Below are 7,097 nucleotides of genomic sequence, written 5' to 3'. Positions count from 1 at the left end.
ACTCAGGGCACTGTTTTTTAAAAGACAGTTGCATGTATAGCGGGAGCCACAACAGACAAGTCATAAGGCACGTCCATGTCAGCTTTAGGTTTTGTACACATTGCTCACAGCAGTGGGAAGAAAATCTCAACATGACTCTGTTTATATTTTGATCACATAATAAGGCCATATTTGCCAGTTTCCTGTGAAGTTGCTCTTTTTTCCTTCTATATTTATTAAAAGGAAGTCACCAAGTCTAGCCCATGTTCAGTATGGGACAGATAATGAAAGACTTGATATGTTTATGTTAAATGTCATAATGTATATTTTGAGTTAATACCTTATGGTCATGCAAATATCTTCATGCTTTAGCATGTGATTTTATAACAGCACTTGCTTACAGCAGTGATTACTGTGGTTTTCTGATAGTGAAGTTTCTGTTTCCTTCATTCCCTTTCCACTCAGCACTTATAATTCTTCTGTAACAAAGATTTGTCCCTCTCTGTTTATGTATGCCACTCACTGTCATGAATAGTTGTTTTAGTTTGGGATTATATTCCAAGATCTTCACTTGATTTCTTGTTATTTAAACTTTGGTCATTGGGAGCTTTCCATTGGTACTTATAAGCCTTTGGCAAACTTCCTCCTTTTTATTCTGTCTTTTTGGGCATTTTCTTAATTTTGCTGAAGCTTAAATTTCACATTAAAAAATTTCCCTAGATATGCTAGTTCAGTTTTCAAATATGATGTACATGATATGTGATATTTTAGTGAGTTACAGAACTGTGAACTATTAACACAGTTTAATAATAAAAATCCATTTCTCCATCCCCCTCAAATAAAGCATATCTCCATCTGCTGTGAGTTTTCATCAGACCAAAACAATCACTAATTTCTGTCTCTATAGATTTATTTTTACTGTTTACTTTCCTACCTCTCAGCACTGTAAGACACTCCAGGCTTTGGTCTTATTTTCTGTTCCCTAATCCTAGAAAAAACTCAAGGAAGACCCCTTTGTTTGTAGGAGAATGTAATTCAATAATCAAGACCTGAGGCCGTCTGTGGTAAGACACATCAGTAATCCTGGCACTCAGGAAACTAAGGCCTCTTTCTGCTACATAGAAGGACCCTGTTTCAAAGAAAATCAATCAGTCATTCAGTTAATCAATCAGTCCACGATGTGGGTGTTAAGTTGTTTCTTTGGTACATTACTTCTAGCTTCTGTTAGTGGGCAGAGGCAGGAAATAAATGCATGCTTATCCATCTGTGTATATGCTTATGTGCTGGCTAGTTTTATATCAACTTGACACAAACTTGAGGTATCAGTGAGAAGGAAGACTCAATTGAAAATATGCCTCCCTAAGATTGGGCTGTAGGCAAGCCTGTAGAACATTTTATTAATCGTTGGATTCAAGGTTCACCTGAATCATTCAAGGTAAGGATTTTGAGATCTTAAATTCTCTTCCTTCTTTCTCTCCCTCCCTTCCTCCTTCCCTCCCTTCCTCTCTCTCTCTTTCTCTCTATCTCTCTAAAGATGTGATCTCACTATGTAGCTCTTGCTGCCCTAAATTTACTGTGGAGACCATGCTGGCCTTGAACTTACAGAGATATGTGTGTCTCTTTCTCCTGAGTGCTAGGATTGGTCTATATCAGCACAATAGTCAAAACACATAGAACAGATTGGAAGAGAGAGAGGGGGGAGAGAGGCGAGAGAGGGGAGAGAGAGAAAGAGGAAAAGAGTAGAGAGGAAATGAAAAGAGACAGAGGAGAGAGAAATGAGAGAGAAAAGAGAAGGAAGAAGAGAAACATGAGAGAAAGAATGAGTACCATGTGATAATAGACACAGACCTGAGGAACATAGTCACAGTTTGCATCATCAGAAGCTAGAACCTTTGTCCCTATAGACCAAAAAGACTGAAGGCCTGAAAACACATTCATGTTAGGATTCTGATTTTCAAAATGGTGAAAGAATGAACTTCTTGTATTATATGCTACTTTTTATAGGACAATTTGTTACATCAACCCCCAGGAAACTAAAATGCATAAAAAGCTTCCACAAAAGTTCATTATAACCAGTATTCAGATCAAGGAACAGGACATGTAAGGGCACCCTTCAAATGATTCACCTCAGAAGGATCTATTTATTTGGCTCCTATTTCTTAAAAATATGTAAGGCATAGTCATAGTTTTATTCATTTATATTTATCCCTCCCATAACATAATTTATTCATCTATACTGTAGGTGGGGATTTGGATAACTTCTAAAATGGGACTATTATGAATTATGCTGTAAAAAAAAAATCATGTAGTCCTCTGCAAGACATCTGTAATAGTTACTTTCCTGTTGCTGTAATTAAACATCACGACCAAAATTATCTTACATGTGGAAGAGTTTATTTTGGGTTATGGTTCCAGATGAGTAGGAGTCCACCATGTCAGGGAGACATGGCAGCAGGCAGGCAGGGCAGCTAGGGCAAGAAGTTGAGAGAGCACATTCTCAACTAAAAACATGAAACAGAAAGACTGAGAAGGTTGGGGAGGAGAATGAGAGACAGCTGGAAGTGAAGCAAGGCTATAAACTCTCACAACCTACTTCCACAGTAAGAAGTAGATGTACTTTGGCCAACAATGGCCACATCTATTAAACATTCCATACCATCCTCCAAAAAGCATTGCCAACTGTTCACATACCTGAGCATATGAGGGATATCCTAATCCAAACAGATTTCAAGATGCCTATAGTGCCTTACACTTCTAACAAGAGCATATATATTTTTCCATTTGCAACAGTATTTTTAATTATTATTAGGTTCTGCAACCTAATAAGCATGTAGTTATTGTATGGTGGTTTTAAATTTTGTAGCAAAATACACATATTTAGCACCTCCATTATCTTACCACAGACAGTTCAATGTGTTGTAGTCAGACCATGGTCCAGGAATAGAGTCCTGTGAGAATTCTGAGTGCCTGTGAGAATACTCAAAGAAAACAAAACAAGAGTCTTGTGACATTAGTTTCTTTTAAAAATATGGAATTGTTCTTGGAACGTTTTTGTGCTCCTCCCATGTGTAGGGGATAGGAGTGAGCTTACTTCAGACTACTCATTATTGCTTGCTGGTGTTAGTCAATTAAATGTTTAAGCTACTTGGGATTTGTCCCTGTGATTGCATACAGCTTGAACTCATGAGAATTCTACTCATGTAACCTTTCTTAACTCTCAGAGTATAAACTGTTCATGGCTCTGAATAAAGTTGTCTATAGTGTTAATCTTTAGTTTATTGGCTCCATTCTCTCAGGTCCTACCACCTGTAGAGTGGTGACCCGTTAAAATTCATACTTTTGTACCACCATCACCACCACCTGCTTACAGAACTCTCCCCCTCAAATTGAAGCTCCAGACCCATTTGTTGTGAGTCAACTTACTGGGAAACTCCCTCCTGGAGGGGAGCTTAGGAAGTAACCCACCCAGTCAGGGAAAGGAGACTCTTCAGTGATTCATGAGGCCCCTCAAGGTCATGGGAGCAGCAAACCACCACTGAGGAAGGAGACTCTCCACCTTCTCAGCTACCTGCAAGTTGTAGAGGGAGCTCCAGAAATATAGCTTCGTGAGCTTTGTTTTTGATAATGCTTTGAGTCATCTGCGCTCCTGTAACCAAACCTTTACCACGGTGAGTAATCCAATGTACTCATGGGTATATTGGTGAATTTGTTACTTTGGTGCCGTGTTTCAGGTGAGCAGACACATGTGCACATCACCCCAGGAAAAGTCAGACCTAACATTAAGCCTTACCTTCTCATTTCCCCCTCACTCTAGGCCCTGGTACCACCCTCCTGTTTTCATACTCATGGCTACTCTTAAGTATTTTGTCTCAGTAGGAGTTTGAATCACACAATTGTCTTTTAGATTGGTTTATTTCACTTAGAATAATATCAAGGCACATACACATCTAGTGTGTGTCAGAGCATCCTTGTTTTGAGGCAAAATAGCATTTTATTGTATTGTATTCCCGTAGTAGTTTGTTAATTTGTGTCAGTGGGCACTTGGCTCCTTTAACCTTCTGGCTGTAGCGAATAATATGGACACGAACATGGATATACAATATTTGAGTTCTAGCTTTCAAGAAAATCAGGGCTTAAACTTATCTATATCCTCATCAAAAATTAATTTAAAAAATAATAGCCATCCTGATGGACATTGCTGTGAATTTCCATCTTCTGATTGCCAGGTGCAACTAAGTATCTTTTGTGGTTATTTGCCTCTCGACTTCTTTTATAAAGCCCTTGCCACTTGGCTTATAAGTCATCTACCACTTTTTATTAGAGAAGTTCTGGTTACATTCTGTAGTTATTACATTCTAAATGAGTAATGTGTCCTGTGTATGCTTCGTAATTGTATTTTCTTAATCTATGGACTACATCTTTTCTGGTAAAGTGGAAATCTTTAGTTTATTGTAGTGGAATTATAATTCAGAACATGGTTACTCTAGAAAGAGATTACATCCAAACCTTCTAGGTCTGTGTAATCTAGCTGGAATACAGACATGCCTTTAATCCCAGGAGACAGAGGCAAACAGATCTTTTTGAGTTCTAGTCATTTCTGTTTAGTCAATTTGGTTGAGTCAGTGAGTTTCGAGGCGGTTCAGTTTGTGGAATTCAGAGGCAGTTTTTACCAGGAGAGTTTTATAGAAAGTGGTTGAAGAGAGAACAAGCTAGACACAAGTGAAGACAGAACAAGCCATAGAATGAGAAGGAGCCAGAGGATTAGAACAGATTTCTATAGTTAGTTTGAGGTCAAGCAGAACAGTCAGAAGCTGAGAGAGAAGCCATGTTTAAATCAGTCAGCTTAGAGAGGAGTTTGAGCCAGAACAGCTGAGATGACCCAGCCAGTCAGAGTTCAGAAAGAGCTAAAATAGATGAGCTTATTCAGCAGTAAGTCTCAGAGGCTGAAAACATTCTTGGTGTATATTAGTTGTATGGAGGGTAGAAGCTTCTAGGACTAAGCCTAGGTTAGCAGATGGAGGCATTAAGCCTCTTTGAAGACATTAAATCAAGTCAATAAAAGTCACATTTTACAGCTCTTTCCATGGTTTTGAAAATCAAACATCAGTTCCACCCATTCAGTTAGTTGAGTCTTTTTTTATGAAATATCATCTTATAATTTTTCTTATATCTCTAAATCTCCCTTTTCTCCACTTCTGCTTTTGTAGAATGCTCACCATCTACTTTTATGATTTAATGTAATTAGGCTTCATTAAAGGATATTCATACCCTATAGCCAGAATACAATGCCTAAGTACTTTGTATGTGTCACTGTCCTCTCTCGGAGGACAATAATCTCCTTTTATTTTTCATGTAGAGCTGTAACAAAGTACTTATTACATGATTTGGGAAAAAAATGGTTAATACTTTAAGAATATTTATGTCCACTAAGAACAGATACTAAATAGTTTAAATTAAGGGCATCTTATTAAGGACATCTTAAAAACAGAGACACAAAAATTATTAAATTAGTCTAATCTTTACAACATAAAGTACTTTTGACCTAGCTCATTAAACTAAATTTTATTGCTTATCTTCTTGGACTGAGATGAAGAAAAATTAGATGTGTTATCTCTTGGAGATGGGAGCAATCTGATGGAATGCCTGCATTTTTCTCACATATTAGATAACATAATGGTTGTGCTTTTGTAAGCTTTCTGTCCTTCCCATTGGAATTATACAGCAAATACCTCTAAGGTTCAAGTGTAACTTTCTTGAAATGAAATGTTCCATCTGTGATCCCAGAATCTCCTCACACATTTGGTAAATCAGGGAAAGAAAGTTAAAGCTCATAGGGATATCATGGGTGATATTTAGAAAAGTACAGCAATCCTTGAAGCTGTTTAAGGCACTTGTGTAGTTTATGGTGACCACAAAACTGGCAGAGCAGTTTCTATGATATAGCCATGCCAGCCATTATAATACGATGCCATAAGTATGAAATACGTCCTCAAGTGCTTAATTTATCATGAAAAAGCAACAGTGGGTAAACTAGAATGCTTAGGGACCTGTAGCTTATGTTGGGGTCAGAGGGAGTGAGGGGTTGGAGGATGTAGGGACTGGGGAGCAGCTGTGCCTCAGATAGGGTTTGCTTACACATACACAAGCTAGCTTTTGTAACTTAAGGCGTTTACTTATTCACCACAACAAAAAACCTGAAGTCCATCACAGAGAGCTAGAGCAAACAAAATTCCTGCCTTCCTGACCCAAAAGACAGAGCAGGTACAAATAGCTGTTTTTCCTCACCATTACAGAGTGCAAGAAGGAAGACAGGCTGTGGTGGAAAGAGGGCACCTATTGAACGGTCTTCTATGTCTATGACTAGACACTAGGAAAAAAGCCTTCCCATAAAGTAACTTTCTGGTCAAATCATTTCACTGGCCAATGAATATTGCACCTAAAGGGGCATTTATAAAAACGTTTTAAATCAGATTTTTCAGTACTCCAAGCAAATTCATGATTCTGTTAGTAAGGATTAAGACCAGCCCTTTATCACATTTGGACTTTATATTTTAAATCTTGCTGTTAGATATTTTTCTAAAAATGTGCCCCCCCCTTTTAAATCCACAACACAGATTCTACCTAAGTTTTCTTTACTTATTACTGCTCAACCTAGTATTTCAGTAAGGGAAGTTTATGGCATATCCATCCAAAAAACTACTGCACACTCATCGAAAATGACAAGCATACAGCAAAAGATTTTCACAAAAACTTCAGAAAAGTGTATCCAAACAAACAATAAACCTGGCAATCATGCTCACCTCTGTCAAAACATGATAATTAAAGCCATAGTGAGATAGCTACACACCCAGCAGGAAGACACGCGTGCGTGCGCTTGTGCACAGATACATACACACACACACACACACACACACACACACACACACACGAAGAGGTGGTGGGGTATAGGTGGGAGGGAATCTCATTGAGTCAGGAGAAATCTCTTCAGGAAAGCAGGTGAGAGAGAGAGAGATGTAAGGTCTCCCAAATCAACAGCACAACAGCTGTATCATGCTGCCTGGGGAAGAGCAGGAGAAATGACAAGGACGGCTGTTCCTCATGTACGCCAGAGGGCAGAA

Source organism: Psammomys obesus, unplaced genomic scaffold, assembly GCF_907164565.1.
Source record: "Psammomys obesus unplaced genomic scaffold, mPsaObe1.curated_primary_1811, whole genome shotgun sequence".
In the NCBI taxonomy this organism is placed as follows: Eukaryota; Metazoa; Chordata; class Mammalia; order Rodentia; family Muridae; genus Psammomys; species Psammomys obesus.
This window is presented reverse-complemented; position numbering follows the sequence as displayed.